We start from the raw sequence: 19,064 nt of genomic DNA on the forward strand, positions 1-19,064 counted from the left end.
AGAGAGAGAGAGAGAGAGAAGGAGAGAGAGAGAGAGAGAGAGAGAGAGAGAGAGAGAGAGAGAGAGAGAGAGAAACAGAGACAGAAATATGTCTATAGCACAAAGTTAATAGATGCATGTATACATGTAAAATAATTAAATGTTTATAAGGAGGCTTGGGAGGGAAGACACAAGCAGTTGGGAGCGAATCAAGGCACTATCTAGTGCCCTGTCATCTCAAGAAAAGTTACAAAGTCAGAAAGAGATGCCAGAGGTAGTAATGTGGTAATGGATGTAGCAATTAATCTCCCAATTGAAAATGTCAGAGATAATTACCAAGTCATTCTCAGGAAGGGAGCCCTGCCTGCCTGGCGAGGGCTGGCTAGGAGGCTACCTCAGTTGCAGCCTGGGGCACTCACTGTCCTAGCTGGTGTTTCCCAACACTATATGGAAACATCTTTGGCTGCTCTGTGACCCCCTGCTTTGGACCATTTGGTTCTTCTTGGCTGCGTTGCTTTTCCCTGCCACTTTCTTACACTGGCGGGTAAAGAGGGGAATGGATGGAGCCGGTCATGGTGAAGAGACAGAATGGCTGGCATGTGCGTGTAGCTTGACAAGGGTGTGTGGATGTGATAGGAAAGGAGGGATCCACCCTTCAGGTGTCCTGGCAAGGTCAAGAGTTTGTCAGAGCCTGGGAAAGGCTGACAAACACAGGATTAGAAGGCATCTTATCTCAAGGGCTGGAACAGAATATGGACCACATCCAACATTTTTCCTGTTCCACACTCACATGGAGCTTTTACCCAGGATCTCAGGAGATGACTCAGAAGACACCTGCCCTGTCACTGAGGTCCATATGGCTTTACTGTTCCATCAGCAGTCGCTAATAGGTTCTGTGCCTCTAAAGAAGCCCAATATCATAGGAAAATGTGACCTTTGAGGGGCCAGTGGAGAGCGCTAGGTTGGGTGCCTCTAGAGTCTGAAGTCTGGGTTTCCTTTCTATTCTAGGTCACTAGTTCAAATTCAGGCTGATCTCATATGGACTGGTAGACCCCATCTGTGAGATCAAAGGATCACAGAGGCTCCCAGGTCCAGGATGGAAAGGATATCTAATCAAATGCCCTCATTTTACAGATGAGGAAAGAGAAGCCTAAGGAGGAAAGCCATTTGTTCAAGGTCACCCATGTAGCAAGGAAAAGGACTGAGATTCCAACCAAGGACCTTTAATTCCAAATCAATGCCAGGGAATTGCCCTGCTATTTTTATATAAAACTCCCCGGGTACAACTGAGTCTCCTCATCGAATTGTAAAATTAGAATCTGCTCCCCAGGACTTGAAATCTGATCAGGAAAAGAGAGAGAGGGGCAGGATCACACAAACTTTATCTTCAAAATGCAAGGACTAAAGTGAGAACAAAAGTGGGATGCTGGGCTTTAGAGTCCTAATTATACACAGTATGGACGATTCCATGACATTCCATTCCATCCAGTGGTTTTCAAGGACTTCTACATTAGCCAAGGGCTTTTGCAGATAATCTAAAATATGTTGACTGAATGATTCAATAGAAGTATCCAGACCTAATTCACACTTAGTTCACCCCACCCTGAATTCTGATATGTCTGTGATGTTTGGAGTCAGGATACTGGAACTCTCTCTTCAAAATGTAAAACAAACCAAAGAGAGTTTTCAGAAGGGGGAGGGAGGATCCAGGAAAGTTTTCATGTAGAAAATGGGGATTAAGTTGAATTTTGAAAGAAACCAAGGATTCCAAGAGGCAGACGCGAGAAGGGAGAACATTCCAGCCATGCGAGGACAGACGTTTCAAAGGCACAGAGACAGGAGAGAGTCCCACGTGCTGAACAGCCAGCAGCCCTCTTCGTGAAGAGGAGGAGGGCTCATTTCAGACAGATTGCAAAGGAAGGAAGGGGGTCAGATTGTGAAGAGATTTAAATGTTAAACTATGGAGTTTGTGTTTGATTCTAGCGGTACGAGGCGGCCACTGGAGTACACTGAGCAAGGAGAGCGCCATGATCAGGCTTCAGGGAAAGCCTTAACTTCACAGCTTTGTGGACGATGGATGGAGGTGAGTCGACACTTGAAGCGGGGATCCCAGTTAGGAGATGATTATGATAGTCCAGGTAAGAGGTGATTAGAGATGGCAACCGGGGTGGCAGTGGGTTATAAACATCAGCCCTGAGTCAAAAAGACACAGAGGCAGCAGGTGAAAAGAGAAAGACAGAAGAGACTTGAGCGGCAATTGAGAAAGGAGAGAATGAAGGATCTAAGGCAGGGGTCGGCAACGTTTGGCTCTTGAGCCATATCTGGCTCTACCTCCCCACCGGCCAGTCCAGGCAGAGCCCCAGGATGTGCCCCAGGGGGGCCTTCAGCCCCTGCCCCATATACCAGCACCTTCCACCTCCATCCTCCTCCTTCCGCAGGCGTTTATGGCTCTCACGGCCAAAAAGGTTGCCGACCGTTGATCTAAGGATTTCTTGGGGAAGAAGACTAGCTGAAGGTACTAGTAATGAGCTCGGATGACTGGCTATTGCTGGTCTCCACCTGCTGAAGAGACATGTGCTATGTGTGTATTCCTCATATACTTATATATTTATTTGTACATATGACACAGTGGATACAGGACTGGGCTTAGAATCAAGGACACCTGAATTAAAATCCAGCCTCAGATACTTACTAGCCATGTGACCCTGGGAAAGTCACTGAACCTTTGTCTACCTTAGTTAATATAAAATTGGGACTATAATCGCACAGATATATTGTGGATCAAATGAGATAATATTCCTAAAATGCTTAACACAGAACCTTGAACAAAGCAGGCACCGAATAAATGCTTATTCCCTTCCTCTTTTCCTTCTTTGTTAGAATGTAAGCTGCTTGAGGACAGGGGTTGGTTCACTTTTGTCTTTAGCAAAATGCCTGGCATACAAGCAAATACCTAATAAAGTATTCATTAAGGAATAATAAAGTAGTAATAAATGTTTGCTGACGGAGTCTGTGATTACTGAAGTAAGGATATAGGAATGCTCTTCAAAATGCCTTATTCATGGAGATGAGGCTCAATCGAAGCCAGCACAGCCAGCTGGAGAGTTGCTCTTTTAGGTCGAGATCATAATAATTTCTGCAAGGAAGATACTGATTTGGTTTTTTGTTTTGTTTTGTTTTTGAAGTGGTACTTTATTTGAATGCTTATGACTAGTTTGGACTTGTCCCACCTAACCTTTTTGAAACTCCTGAGCTACTCAAGTTTTTCTTGGCATGGGAAACCGGACTGATACAAGCTACCATTTTAGGCTCTCATGTAAGGCACCCTGACTGCCACCTCCATTCTCACCCCAATTTTTATGGCTCCGTTGGATGTACTCTCACCATTCTGCCTATTGTCCTAGTCCAGGCTCAAATTAGAGATAGAAGGTTAATATACTCAATCCAAAGGAGCTCATTCTATAGCTCCCAAAGACCATATGATTTTTTTTTTAATCTCTGGTGCCACTTCAAAATTCTCATTTCCATAGATGCCTTGTTGGAAGTATTCTAAGGATACACTCCAGTCCCCCGTTGATCTACTTAACAAGTAAGAGTCCTTCTGCACAATTAAGAATCATTCCACATTTATCTTGTGTATACCAATATATCGACAGCCCCCCTCTCCACCAATTGCAAGCTCCTTGAACACAGAGATTATTTCATTTTTGTCTCTGAAGTCTTTTCTTCTCCCATTGACAAATTCTTCCCTGAACCTCCATTTTGAAACAAGAGTGCAGATCAGCTATCCTCATTCTCCAGACTTCATTATCCCATGACCCTGCTTAGGTACTTCCATCACTAACTCCTTTTTTCATCTCCTCTTTTGTGGGTAGCCTTCCTCCATTATAGTTTAAGCTCCTTGAGAACAGGACCTGGCTTTATTTTTGCTTGTATTTGTATCAGATGCACTTGGTACACTGCTTGGCACCTGGTAAGAATCTAATAATGCTTACTGACTGAATAACTGATTGTTCAAGGTCACATAAAGCTGGGATTTGACCTCAAATCCTATCTCCAGGTTCAATGCCCTCTCTAATGTAACAGTGCCTTTCCTCTGCCGTCTCTCATCAAGGCCAAATCCTTCCCCCCAGACTTCATTTTCCTTCCTGCTAAATCCAACCTCCCTCTCTCCTCTCCTTTAATTCTTCTTTTAGACTCAATGCTCAATAAATGTTTATGGACTTGTTTAACAGGATTGAAGTGAGGTTGAGGGGTTAAATGACTGGTCCAAGGTCTTAAAACAAATAAACAGCACAATTCAGATGAAAATTGAAGTCTCCCATCTGGACAGTGCTTCAGAACAATGCCCATGTAGGATATCTTTGCTTCTTTAATTAGACAATAAGTGGTCTTTAATAAAGGAAATTAATTTAATTAGGACTCACAGTCTGACATTTTGATTCTAATATGTCTTACATACAAATAACTCTGGAAAAATCCTGTGAGATCAAAATGGATTTGGCTTTCGATGGATGTTTACCAGTTCTGGACCAACCATGGCATCTGTCCTTCATTTAATGGAAAACCCAAAAGACTTTTCAGTCTTTCTCTAATTTTCAGAATGTAGGCTACAAACCTTGCAAGGTCTTATCATCCTCCACAAAAACTTATGTAACAGAAACTTGACTGATTTTAAAAGCACTACAATATAAAATTAAGCACATATCACTTCCCCTCATTCTTACCTTCTGTCTCTCTCTGTCTCTCTCTCTGTCTCTCTCTCTGTCTCTCTCTCTGTCTCTCTCTCTCTCTCTGTCTCTCTCTCTCTCTCTCTCTCTCTCTCTCGGCAATCCACTATACCAAATGAATATTCAACTTCACACTAGAAACTGAACCTCAGTTAATTTGTCTACATCATTTACACTGGTTTCTTGATAATGATCTCTTTAGGCAGAGACTTTGACATGCAATTCCTTTTCATCCTTTCAAGTACAGTATTTCTTAGTCTCAAACTGGCTAATAAATGGGCAAACCAATTATTATCTAACTCCCAAGATCCCTTTCCCTAAAACCTCCCACCAGAAATGGTCTAATCCTGAGCCAATGACCAACACACAAGAGGAAAAGAGAGATCTGGTCATGATGTCCCACTACCAAGCTGATCCCTAGAGTCCTCCCCCAAAATAGAAAAAGGTCAGATTTTCAACTATCAGATGCCAGTTAAATCACAGATCAATTAGCAGCCACATCAAAGGGACTAGCTGATTAGTCAATAAAAGAAAATCAGCTGGGAACCTGGAGTCCTTCATTCTAGAATATATCACTTTTTTTTTAATTAAAAAAAAATTGAGTCTACCAACATTTTCCCCATATTGCAAGACACTGCAAACCTTCTATCCCAATGTTATCTGTAGGAAAATGGAACCAAGCCAAGTCAACAAGCATTTATTAAATAACTCCTACTATGTGCAGGGTTTTGTCCTAAGGCAACAATGGTGAACCTTTTAGAGATGGAGTAATGGGTTCCCCCCGCCCCAGAACACGTTGTGCCGCTAGACAGGGGAGGGAAGAAGCATTCCCACTGGGCTGCTGGGTAGAAGGACAGGGATATGAAAAAATATCATCAGGCACAGAGAGGGGGAAGGGAGCAGCTCTACCTAAGTCCCTCTGCTTTTCTAGTAACAAAATCATGGGGAGGGGGAGGGTGACCACATGCCCCTAGAGAGCACTTTGCGTGCCACCTTTGACACCTGTGCCATAGGTTCACCATCATTGTCCTAAGGGCAAGGAATAGAAAGGCAAAAACAGCTCCTGCCCCCAGTGAGTTTACATTCTAATGAACTAAACCTCTATAGGACAATCCAGAGAGATCATAAGGCGAGTAAGATATTTTCTAGCTGCCTGGCACCAGGTAAATCACTTAATCTCTCAGCGCTTCAGTTCCTTCCTATGTAAAACAAGGGGGTTGAATGTAGGAGGTTAGGATGAGGGGTCCTGGGCACAAACCAAGAAAAGGAGGTGAGGATCAGCATTCAGAGCTGAAAGAGAGGAGTTTGATTTCTCAATAAAAAGCATCATTTAGAGATGTTCAAGGAAGCCAGCACACCCTGTATTCACAGGCGATTTAAAAACATTTGCTCATTACCTACACTCTTCTTGCCACCCACCCCCCCAACACATCTCCAACCCTCCCTCTCCTTAGCAACACCATTCCCAGCATCATGAACATTTCCCAAAATGACTGCTTGTTGTAGAGAGAACTACGGCTCCAGTGTTGGAGTTCAAATCATCTGATTTCCAAACTGCAACTCATTGGGAAAGTCTTCCTCCACAAACCCAGTATAGCACAAGCCCGTTTCAATGTAGCTCAGCATTACACAGAATCAAAGATGTCATAGCTCAAATTACATCCCTTGAAGGGAAGAGGAACTCCCTGAACCCAGTTAGGTCTCAAACTTCTGAACTCCTCCTGGTTTGTTGTTGTTGTTTTAGTCATTTTTCACTCATGCCCAACTCTTCATGACTCCATTTTGGGGTTTGTCATTTTCTTCTCCAAATCATTTCATAGATGAAGAAACTAAGACAAACAGAGTTAAGTGACTTGTCCAAGGTCACACAGCTGGTAATTGTCTAAATACAGATTTGAACTTGGGTCTCCCTGAGTTTAGGTCTGACACTCTATCTACTGAGCCACTCCTGGATAGCTCTTACTTATTGTCAGAACCATGCAAAGAATCAAATCTGGCACTCTGAGAAGCCTTAGAGGTCATTCAGTCACCCTGGTACAACAGAAAGGATGCTAGCCTTTTAAGTTAGAGGATCTGGATCTGCCACTTGCTTCCTCTAGCAAATTAAGCTACCTAACCTAAGATTCTTCAGTTGTAAGATAAAGGAGGGGCAGCTAGGTGGAACAGAGGATAGAGTACCAGGCTTAGAGTCAAGAAGACCTAAGTTCGAGTCTCGCCTCAGACGCTGACTAGCTATGTGATCCTGGGCAAGTCACTTAACCCTTTTTGTCTCAGTTTTTTCATCTCTAAAATGAGCTAAAAAAGGAAAAGGCAGAAACTCTGCAGTATCTTTGCCTAGAAACCCCAAATGGGGTCACAAAGAATTGAATGCCACTGAAAATAATTGAACAACGACAAAAATAAGGGAATTAAACTCAATAGCCTCTAGGATCCCAGAATCAAAGTCTCCATTGGAAGGGACCTTAAAGGTCACTTAGGGACACAAACACTTGAATAGGAATGCCCACTACGTATAAATTCTGCCACCATCTTAAGACCTTCAGTACAGAGCAAGTTCCACTCACTTTAGAGCAAGAATTCCTAAGCTATTTTGTTGCCACGAACCCCTTGGGCAGTCTAGTGAAGTTTGGGAACTTCCTTCTCAGGTTTTTAAATGCATAAAATTACACATATAGGATTATGAAGAAAATCAACTTTATTAAAATATAGTTATCTTTATCTATCTATCTAAATATCTACCTCCCTACCATTGCTAAGCCTATTTCCCAAGGAGATCAGGGAAAAAGGAAAAGAACCCCTATGTTCCAAAATATTTATAGCTGCTCTCTTTGTGGTGGCAGGGAATTAGCAATTGAGGAGATGTCCATCAATTGGGGATGGGTTAACAAATTGTGGTATATCATTGTGATGGAATACTACCGTGCCATAAGAAATGACAAGCACATTAATTCTTTTAAAACCTGGAAAGAACTACATGAAGAGTGAAAGGAGTAGAACTTAGAGAACATTATACACAGCCATAGATTTAACATTTGAAGAAAAACTTGTAAATGTTCATTTCCTGAGTGAATTGAAAAGTGGAAACCCAAAAGACATAATCTATATATATTTGCCAGATGATGAATTCTGTGGTGTAGGGAGAGGGGAGGGAGGAGCTGAATATTTAAAAAAGTAAATAAAAATTAAAAACAAAATCTATATGTATATTCAAGTTCCATGGACCCCACGTTAAAAGCCCCTGCTTTAGAGAAAGGAAGAACAAATCGAATTCTTCTTTGATGTGACAGCTTCCGTATGATATCTTTGCAGGGAGCTCTCATTTCCCAGGTTTTCTTCTCCACTTTAAATATCCTCCATTCCTACAACTGACCCTAGTCACAACATCTAGCTTCCTCATCAACCTACTATCCTCTAGATTGTTGAAAGAAGTTCATGCCAAAAGGAGACAGTCGAATCTGCACACAGTAATTCCTCTGTAGTCCACACAACTAAAGAATTGTTTCTATAGCTCTCGACATTTATTTGTCTCTTAATTGGCTACCAGTGACAATGTGGCCTCAAGTGGTCACTAGTGGACAGAGAGAGCTGGAAGGGATTTCAGTGACTATCTTACTGATCCATCCCTATAAAAGAATCTTCCTTACAACATACTAAACAAGGGGATCATCCAGCCTCTTGACAAAGACTTCCAAGAAAGAAGAGATCCCACTCTTTCTAAATGCAACCCTTACCACTATGGTTAGTACTGATTCCTAACTTTGCCTGTTTGTAACTTCTGATCACTTCTGGATCTTCCTCTGGATAAAAACAAAATAAATCTAATCCCCTTAGAATAGCACAGTCCTTCCAGTATTTGAAGAAAGCTATCCTGTCCCTCTTGAATCTTCTCTTAGTTAAACATGCCTGGCTCCAACAAGCAATCTTCCATTGCCATGGACTCAAAGCCCTCCCCCATTTTAGTTGCCCTCCTCTGGACAATCTCCAAACACTCATTGATGGTAATCAATCAGTAAATACTTTTAAGCTCCTACAACATAAACCCAGCATTGTCCAAGGCTAGGGAATGGAAGAAAGCAGAACATGAGATTCTGAACCCTCGATTTTCACACCTGGTACAGTATTTTGCTCAGACACACTCATTCAAAGGGTTAAAAAAGGAATATGAACATGTAACTAAAGCAAAAAACTCCTGGTATATCAATCATCTCTGCCCCACTTATTCGTTCCAGGTGTGGAGTGACAAGATGACTACAACTGACTTGGAATCTCAGTATCCTCTCCATCAATTATGAGTGATTCAGGTAGCTGGAACCCAGCAACCTCGCTGGCCCTAAGACACAGTGTAGCTCTCTACCCTGCCACCAAGATGCCCTCGACTTCCATCCCCCAGGCTCCAGATTGGTAATTCAGCAGCAGCTCGAGAGGTATGTAATCAAATCTTCCTAGCATTCGGTTACACTGAGTCAGTTTACACAAAATGACAAAACATGACACAATAGACTTTGATGTAAAAGGGGGAAGCTTCCTTCAGGGAAGGGGGAGGGAGTGAGCCATGAGATTCCCATTAACATTTCTGCAGACTTACAAAGGTTCATTTCCCATGCATGGCAGGGGGAAAACTGGAGTCAGAAATTTGGGACTCACTCATTTCATTGTGTCTGTTACTCATCATGGTTTCTCTGACTTGCAAGTCTGCAACTTTCTCTTTCATGTTTGACTGGGCCAGCTCATTATAAGTTTGCTTCCCCTCCAGTTCATGTTATTTATTAAGGGAATATACTATATCATATTAGTAACACAAAGACGCCTGTGCAAGGATAATATAAATGAACCAGGTCCTGCCCTCGAGGAGTTTACATCTTGTCCTTCAATTCATTATACAATCCAGGTCACTTCCACATTTTAGAGTAGCTCCATTCCATCAAGTTTCTTAATTTCATTAAGTGGTTTTCATGAATAATTTAATGAAATAGAAAAACTACCCATTTATACATCCAGTTCAGGCACTGTTTAGTCAAAGGCAACAGCAGATGCTTAATAAATATTTACCAAATGGATAGTAAAATAAGGGTGGACACTAGCGGAGACAGACACTGATTCTTGGGAAGTCAAACACTGTTAACAGCTTTGAGGTCCTGGAGAGAGAATTGGTGGCACAGGGAAGGCTATAACTAACTTTGACCGAGTAGACATCCAAAATGCATCAGTAGCTCTATATAGCACTGAGTGCCACAGAAAATGGGCAGACCAATTTTTAGTAACCAATGAGTCAGTCATGACCCTCATCTCTGTTACTTGCAAATCTGCTCCTATACTAGTCAAAAATTTGCCCTTGTGAAATCTGAAAGTGGAAAAATGATTGAAGGGATCAGAACCTAAAAGATTTAACTTATGTTTCTGAATGTGAGCAGACAGAAGAATATACATATTGCTCAGTACTACACAGTACTTCTACAGAAACAGAACATGTGCTAGGACTCAGAGAAATAAGGAGATATAATAGAGAAGAGGTACTAAATACATTCTTTGCAGACCAAAGTGCAATAAAAAGTAGTAAATTATTACAAGGGATACTTGTAAAAGACGTAGACATACGGAGACGTAAGAATGACATTCTGAATAAATGAATGGGTCAAAGAACTATCACCTTGGCAAGAATCTAGGTTGGCTCCCAGACTACTCCCAAATAAAATACCTAATTAAATACTAATAAAGATGATAATGACAGCTTAAATTTATATAATGCATTACCATTAGAAAGATCTGTACATTCATCCAACATCTCTGGTGAAATTATATTTGTCATCCCCCAATTTCCTCATTCTGTCTTAAGCACCTCCATGCTGTCCTAACACAAAAATCACCATACTTAGAGGACCTTAAAGGGCAGCCCCTACTGGAAAGAACAGGAAAAACACTGGTTTTGGAAATAAATGATCTTGGTTTGAATTCTAGTTCTGTGTCTTGCTCCCTGTGAGATTGGGCACCTAATTTCTCTGGAAAGCAACTTGCACGCCTATAAAATGAAGGGGTTGAACCAAAGGATCTTTAAAGGGCACTATCCAGCTTTAAATCCCATGATATTTGATTCCCTAAAGGACCCCACACCCCAAAATTACTCTTTGGTCTCTTTTTTCTCATCCCAATAAACAGGAATAGCCTTATTATTGTAGTTTGACCTAACTTCAGCTAGGTGTTTAGAGTAAAATAATTTGATTAAACCAATTTACACTAAGGAATTAGTGATAGATAGTTCTCCTTGGGTTGTTTTTTGTTTTTTTGTTTTTTTTTTTTTTTGCTGATATCTTTTGTCTTTATATTGCCTTTATTTCCAAATGTATCCCTCTATCCTCCTCTCAAAGAACTATCAGAGGTTCTTCAACAGTGAAATTTTGTTGCTTATTTTGATAACTATATTTCAATATAATTCATTTACTTTATAATCCTATGTAGTTTACTTTATGCATTAAAATATTATTCTGAGAAGGGGTCAGTCTTGTTTTACCAGATTGATAAACAGGGTCTAAGACACAAAAGTTTTAAGATCCTCTATGCTATAACAAAGAAGAAAAAAGGGATGAATGGGCAGGGGAAGACCAGCAAAACCAACTAATGTATCAAAAAACTCTGATATTCTATGAAATGTTCTACATTCATTGCCCCCTACCCTCTGTAAAGAATGGGCCGTAGGACCACAGATGTTTTCTCGTATTTTTTCTTAGCAAGCCCAAATTGGTCAATTTAATTTTACAGTACTCAGTTTTATTATTTTATTTTGTTTTGATTATCTTTTTAGTAACTGTGTATATTGTTTTCCTGGCTCTGCTTTCTTCACCTTGCATTAGTCTATAGAAGTCTTCCCACTGCTTCCCTGTATTCATCATTATTTCCCCTACCATATTTCATAGTTTATAACATTTGTATATACATCACAACTTGCTTAGTCATTAGCAGACAGCATTAGCCTTTAGATTTTAATGGGTAAAATATTTAAGAATTTAAAATAATTTTTAAACGTTGCAGTGGAGGAAAATCTTTGTGAGTCTCTTATGCCTGTCCAAGTTTTCAGGCCCCCCACATTCAGGTAGAACCAGTGGGTGTGTTGTTTTCGAAAAGTTCCTGACTCTACTCCACAGAGGTGGGTGAGTAACTGGATCAAATGGAGGGAAGGGCTAGAATGTGGATCAGGAGAGAGAACTCTTAACAGTCGTTGAGTAAATTTAACTTCGGCGTGATAGAGATGACTCCTTTGGTGACACCCCTTCTCCCAAAGGACCCTGTAGAGTCGATGAGTCTATTTTGCAGGTCGATCGCTCTTTGGACTGTCTACACCAGGGACCTTTATAACCAGAACCCTAATTAAATCAATACTGCCATTGGAGCTGGAAAGATAATCCACTCTATGGCTTCACTCACCCTTCCTGGAACTATTCAGAACCCCGTCCGTCCACTCTACCTTCCCTAGTCATATTCCCTTTATGTGTCATCTCCCCCATTGGAATGGATATTCATTGAGGGCACAGATGGTCTTGGTCTTTGAATCTGATTCTCCAAGGACCCTTGGCAATGAACTAAAAACGTCCTTTATTCAATGATCCCTTCATTCCCAGTTCCTAGGACTCCTTGTGCTAAATAGCCCTCATCTCCTGCCCCTCAACAAATAGTCTGTAATTTGTCTCCCACCTGGCCCTAGAGCAGGTAGTACATACAGACTGGAAGGGTGAGGTCTCAGGAGATGCTGCCAATTTGCTTAGCCTACAGCAAAGGCAACCAGCTGCTCAGGGAACTGCACCTCTGGTCCCCATCCCTGGCCCTCTCCCCCATGACCCTTCTGGAAGCTCTGACACTTCATCTGAGAAATGCTTCTCTGCGTATGGCACAAATTAAAGAGGTTATAACATTGCCTAAAAATAACAAATGCATTCACTCCTCTAAATGCTGAATTACTCTTTAATGCATGATGATTGAATTCCACACCAGCTGAGGTCCGTCTCTATCCTGCAATGTCCACGGCAGGCTATATTTGGAAGGGAACCTTGACCGAGGCTGCAATTTTGCTGATGTAATCTGCATGGTCTCTGAGTTGGCTAAATACAAAGCCATCCATTCAGGCAATTTCTTGAAGCAAAATCCATGACTTACAGTTTTCCCAAGCTCTCTAGGCTCTGGTCACACTCTACCTTTCTAATATATGTGAGCAAGTACACATATGGGTACATATACCATCTGGACATGGCCAGATAAATAGATTGTGTACACACATGTACGAAAATATCTATATAATCACAAGCCTATCCGTGGTATGTGTGTGTATGTACACGTCCACTTGATGGATCAGCCACTTTTTTTTTCCAAACTAGATTCATGATTTTACTTGTTTATGTTGTTCTGTTTGTTCAGATCCTACCCATTGTTCAAGACCCAGTTTAAATGCTCCTCTCTGACAAAATCTTCCCTGATCCACTTACCAAAAAGTGGCCTCTCCTTCCTCTATGAACATTGTTTGTATTTTTCTAAAGGCACATCCTATTTCCCATCCTACTCAAATACTCTAATGCTGGGCATCTTCTCTCCAAGGAATTGGGTCTGCCTATCCCCTGGCATCTCTAGTCCATTAGTTAAGATGAATTCATTAAGTACCTACTATGTGCTAAAGTCTGGGGATAAAAAGAAAGCATTCCTGCCCTGAAGGAGAGCACATTCTAACAAGAGAGACCATGTGCTGATAACTTAGAACATACAAGAAAGATTCGGAATAGACAGAAGGTTGTAATCTGAAACGGGGGACACTGGCAAGGGGTGGTGGATGGGAGCCAGATTTTGCTTCCTTGGACATCATGAACGTGCCAGCAGGACCCAAGGACCAGACGTGGGGCATCCCTGACTTCTGTCATGTGACCAGCTCATCTTTTTCAACTCACATATTTCTTGGATGACCCTTACAAGGCTTCTTCTTTCCCATTCCTTATTTGGAAAGGATTCCCCACTGCTCTTAGGTGAATTTTCCGGGTGCCTCTCCACGGGGCTCTACATGACCTGCAGCGTTCTGGGGTTTGATGCGATCAGCATTTCCCATCCTAGGATGGTAATTTTGTATTTGTCTCATCTCCCTCTAGTAGACTGGAGGAAGTTTTCCGAGAGGAGGGACCCTATCTCATTCATCTCAGAATGGCCTGAAGCATGGCTTTGCACCTAGGAGGCTCTGATTTGGTTAATGTCAGTGGAATGAATGACTGGTTTTCCTTGAGAGCATCTAAAACGGATGTGGGACTGGCAAGCCTGAAAAATCAAAGGCCACCTTGTAATAGATGTGAAGGCAGCCACTGAGGGGGGCTCATCATTAGCCTTTCTGGTGCATCAGCTTTGACTTGGTTCTCCACAATCCACCCATAGACGAGTTCATGATCATTTCTTGAAATTCAAACTGAGCCTTCCCCTGTGAGAATCAGGATTTTAAAATGCAACCTCTTGAGGGCCTTCAAACAGATGTGAGCTAATAATAATAGATTTATACATTTCGGTTTGGAACTAGCTCCCTCCTCTTTCACCACGGCAGACGCTGAAACTCTCTAGAGGGGCTGACTGTCCAGTGGAAGCCCAGTGAAAATGTTAATGAATACAATTCAATAAATATTTAATGACTCTTTCCCTCAGCTCCTGATGCGATTAAGCAGAAGCCTCATTATTAAAACCTACTTTTGCCTTCTCTTTTTTTATTTATGAGTTTTATTCTTTTACAGTTGTGTACCACCAGGCACAGAGATCCAGGAGCCGTTGATATAGCGTGGAAAGAAATAAATACACAGATGATCTCAAAGCAAAGAATCCTCCAGCAGTAAACAGTCTGTAAGACAAAGAGATGGGGATGCAGAAGGAGACATGGAGAGGTGAGAAAGAAGAAGACATGGGTAGTGTATGAGTATTTGAAGGCAAGGATTAGACAGGAAAAAAGATTTAGGCCTGGAAGATATCTTAAAGATCATCTAGTCTGAACTCCCTTACTTTACAGATGAGGAAACTGAATTCCGGGTATTTTAAGTGACCTGACCAAGGTCACACAGGTAGTAAGTAGCAGCAATGTTCCTGAGGTCACACAGGGAGTAGAATCAGGAGTAGAATATGACTAGAGTGATTGCTTATTCACTTTAGATCAGTCTTGATCGAATTTCCTGAAAGAGATTTGGCCAACAATTTTCTGTCCCCACGACTCAATGTTAGACCCCCTCCCTGCATATATTAAAATATCACTTTTCCAAATCTGGCCTCAGACACTTCTCAGCTGTGTGACCCTGGGCAAGTCACTTGACCCCCATTGCCTACCTTTACCACTCTTCTGCCTTGGAGCCAATACACAGTATTGACTCCAAGATGGAAGGTAAGGGTTTTTTTAAAAAAAAAAAAATGTCACTTTTCCACATCATTTTGAGAGTGGGGAGAGAAAGGCAAAAAGGTCTGGACCTCTGATTTCATTAGCATAAAGAAATCCTTCCTTACAGTTTCCTGGAGCATGGAGAGAGTTCAATGATGTTCTCAAAGTCATAACAATTAGTATTAGACACAGGACACAAACTCATGCCTTCGTGACCAAAAATAGCTCTTTATCACAGTCTCTTACCCTTCTTGTCCATATGCAAACAGAAAGCAAGTCTGCTTATAACAAAAATATTCAGTATCATCTGTGCCCCTATCCCAATTGAAAACAGACCTTAAAAATGAATTGATATCGTTATTTAATAATTTAATAATTATTGATTAATAATTATTACTTAATAATTATTTTAATAAAACAGATACTGTCCTCTAAACATCCAAATAACCCTGTTAAAAATGTATGACCTTAGGCGAATTACTAAAATCTCTCTGGACCTGTTTCTTCATCTATGAATATGGGAATTGGATCCAATGACCCATGCAGTCCCATCTAGTGCTTACTCTATGATCCTACGCCACCCCTCTCCGAAAAACACCTCCTGACTCTTCAGGGTTAATGTGTTAACAGAAAGGAGAGCTTCGTCCTTTCACCTCTGACCACACGGTTCTAACGTTGATCCCTGTAATTTCTAATTTCATTGCCTCTCCATCTTGTCTCTGCTTCCTGTGTTGTGGGCAACTTGTCCACTCGGTACTACTTTCATGGCCCTGCATCAGTTCATATAAGTCTTCTCATGCTCCTCGGAACCCTTCAGACTGGTCCTTCCTTACAAGACAACAATATGGCATTATATTCGTAGAACACAATCTGTTCAGCTCTTTCTCAACCACCGGGCACACATCTTGTTTTCAGATGTCTGTTCTCAAAAATAAATGCTACTGTGAACATTTTTGTTCTTTGCTTTGTTATCCCTAACACTAACCTCTTTGGGTAATTTAGTCCCATCACTATTCTTGAGAAAACTCAAGAATGAGGTGGATAGAAAAGAGAGGCAGAAGAAATAAAAAGTCTTTAAAAGGCTCACTGCCTGGTTGCCGTTAGAGCTGTTTGTAATTTTTCATGCCTTCAGCTCATAGGACGAGGATCATTTTTGCGGCTACGTAAAAGCCCCAAACAAACAAGACCTACTGTATATAAATCGACAACAAACGAACCCCTGAGCAAAGCCACAACGTTGATTCTTCCATGGAACCTCTAGCCAGAAACGTATCCCCCATGACCAAACTCGATTCGAGGATCACGTCACAGCCTCCCATGTACATGACACCAATCGCAATTGGAGCGTATGTTCCAGCCCTTCCCAACAAAAGGAAAATTATATGGCTGAGTTAAACCAGTGGCTCCCAACCTTGATGGCGTGATGGTGCCAGGTTTCTGGCTGGAGCCCACTATGGTTCTCTGAACTCCTCTCCCCTTCCACGCTCCCTTCCCTCCACTCTCCCCATTTTCAGTTAGACACGCTCTAATCCACAAGATGGTTTGGGTTGTTGTAAACCCCAGTTTAGAATTGGAAAATAGAGAGGTTGGAGCGGCTTGAGCTCAACAGAAGATTCAAGATGTCGGAACTGAAGAGCAGATGACCAGCTGGGACCCACCCTGGACGCGCCATGGAGCCAGGAAGGGAAGGGCAGACCTCGGTTAGCAGACATTCTGGGCTGATGGTGAGGTTGTGTCTGGAAGCATGTGGTGGCATTGGGTTGAGATGCTGGAGGGTAGGGCAGTGCCTTGGACTGGGTGTTGGTCCCTGGTAAATTGCCACCTTCAAGCCTAGTTGGTGGGCAGAGAAGCTGGGGAAGAAAGGACTAGTTTTTGAGCAAGAGTGAATGATAGAAAGCTTCAATGATTCAAGGGATCAATCCAAGTAAACAATTAGCCAGAAAGCCTCCAGGGCATAGTAGATAGGAAATAGCACCCAGCTAACAGTCATATAGTGACAGTCTCTTTAATTGGGCTAGGTGGTCAATATAAGGGACGGAGGGCAGCATGTCGTACTTTAAAGCTTTACATATGGTCCTTAAAGCAAAAATTTTTGATTTAAATTTTAAATTTTGAAAATTTTAATTTAAAAATCACCATTACAAATCACATTAATGCTATAATTAAAATAACAGAAAGTTCTTTAAAATAGCTAAAAACATAATAAAGACAGGCAAGAGTGCTCTAACACACTTTCCTATACAACAGCAGGAAAAAAAAGTTTTCTAACTAATTTTTATAAATGAAGGAAAAAGAAAATACTACATACCCTTGTCAGTGACACTGGGGAATTGTAGCTTCTTTCCTTCTTGGTCAAACTAGTCATCCTTGCTTTAAATCATTCCTAGGAAACCCCAAGAAGCAGCAAAAGGAGCTACTGACTACAATGAAACGGCTCACGCTGAAGGTCTTCATCTTTTTTTTGGGTCATGGATCCTTTTAACAGTCTGGGGAAGCCTAGGGACCCTTTTCTCAGAATCATGTATTTAAATGCTTGAAATAAAATGCCCAAGACTGTAAAGTAAACCAGTTATATTGAAATATAAAATATATGTTAATAAATCAAATTTATAGGTCCCTTAGCTAAAGGCACTGGTAGGTCCAGATTCATGGGCTATTTTTGAAATCACATATTCTGCGTTTGAATCATGCTTTAGACACTTAATAACTCTGTGAACCTGGACAAAAAAAAATTTAACTTTTCTTGGCCTCGGTTTCCTCATCAGGAAAATGGGTTAATGATAGTACCCACCTCCCTAGATAGTGGAAGGATAAAATGAAAAAACATATATAAAGTGCTTTTTAAACCTTAAAGAAATTGTTGTCGATTATTATAGATTACAATTATAATTATGTTATAATTATATTTATAAATTATAGAAATACTAATTACAATTAACAACGATCAGGTCAATTTAACTAACATTTACAGATTTTCTACTTTTGCAAGGTGACGTGACAGGCAGCAGAGATACAAAGATGTAAGACAAGGAGAACTTTGTCCTCCAGGAATTTATAATCTATCTAATGTTCTCAACTCTGTATTGATAACTCCAACCTACCTATCCAGTCTTTTATTTTTCCACTGAGCTTGGGGCCCATATGGCCAATCGACTACTGGTTATCTGCCTTTGTATATGCCAGACTACCTCAAAGTCAATTATGTCCAACACGGGACTCAACAACATCTTCCCCTTAAAAACGCTTTTCCCCCCAAATTTCCCTATTTCTGCTAAAGGTGCTAGTGCCGTCTTGTCCCCCCAGATACCTCAGGCATTCCCAATTCTCCAACCGATTACACCTCAAATACAATCAGTTACCAAGGCTACCTCGGGAATTCTCCCTCCAAAGCATCTCTCTCATCCACTCACTCCCATGCCCCACATCCTGGCTCAGGACCTTCTCACTACTCACCCTAGCTCTCCCAATAAAGGTCTCTATCCTTCCAGTCTTGCTCTTTTCCTACATGTTCTCCATACAATTATCAAGATCATTCCCCCAAAATGCAGTTCCGAGCCCCCTATTCAAGCATCTTCAATGTCTCCTAATTTCTTCTAGGAAAAAAATATGCATCCCTTAGTTTGGTGTTTAAAACTAGTCACAGGCTGGCTCCAGATCATCTTTCTAGAATTCTCTTACATCGTTTCCTTCCACCCTGACATACCCAAACCCAAACCCTCCCCTGCCACAATTTCAGCCAAACTAACCTTGCAACACTCCAACCGTGACATTCTATCTCTTCTCTTTGTGCCTCTGAATAGTCAGGTCCCTAACATCAAACAAGATTAAGTGATTATATATATATATACATACATATATATTTATTATATTTCATAAAGTCAACTGTGAGGAAAGCACTTCCTAAACTTATAGCACTAAAAATGTGAATTATTATTAATGACTTGGACCAGCTAGAGGATGCAGTGGTTAGAATGCTTGGCCTGCAG

At 41.3% G+C, this 19,064-nt stretch overlaps 1 protein-coding gene across 1 annotated transcript in view; it reads right to left on the bottom strand.

Moving 5' to 3' along the window:
* Window positions 1–19,064, bottom strand: part of PRICKLE2 (prickle planar cell polarity protein 2) — a 368,992-nt gene that overhangs the window by 152,376 nt on the left and 197,552 nt on the right. The window lies entirely within an intron of this gene.

The sequence above is a fragment of the Gracilinanus agilis genome, chromosome 1 (genome assembly GCF_016433145.1).
Source record: "Gracilinanus agilis isolate LMUSP501 chromosome 1, AgileGrace, whole genome shotgun sequence".
Lineage (NCBI taxonomy): Eukaryota > Metazoa > Chordata > Mammalia > Didelphimorphia > Didelphidae > Gracilinanus > Gracilinanus agilis.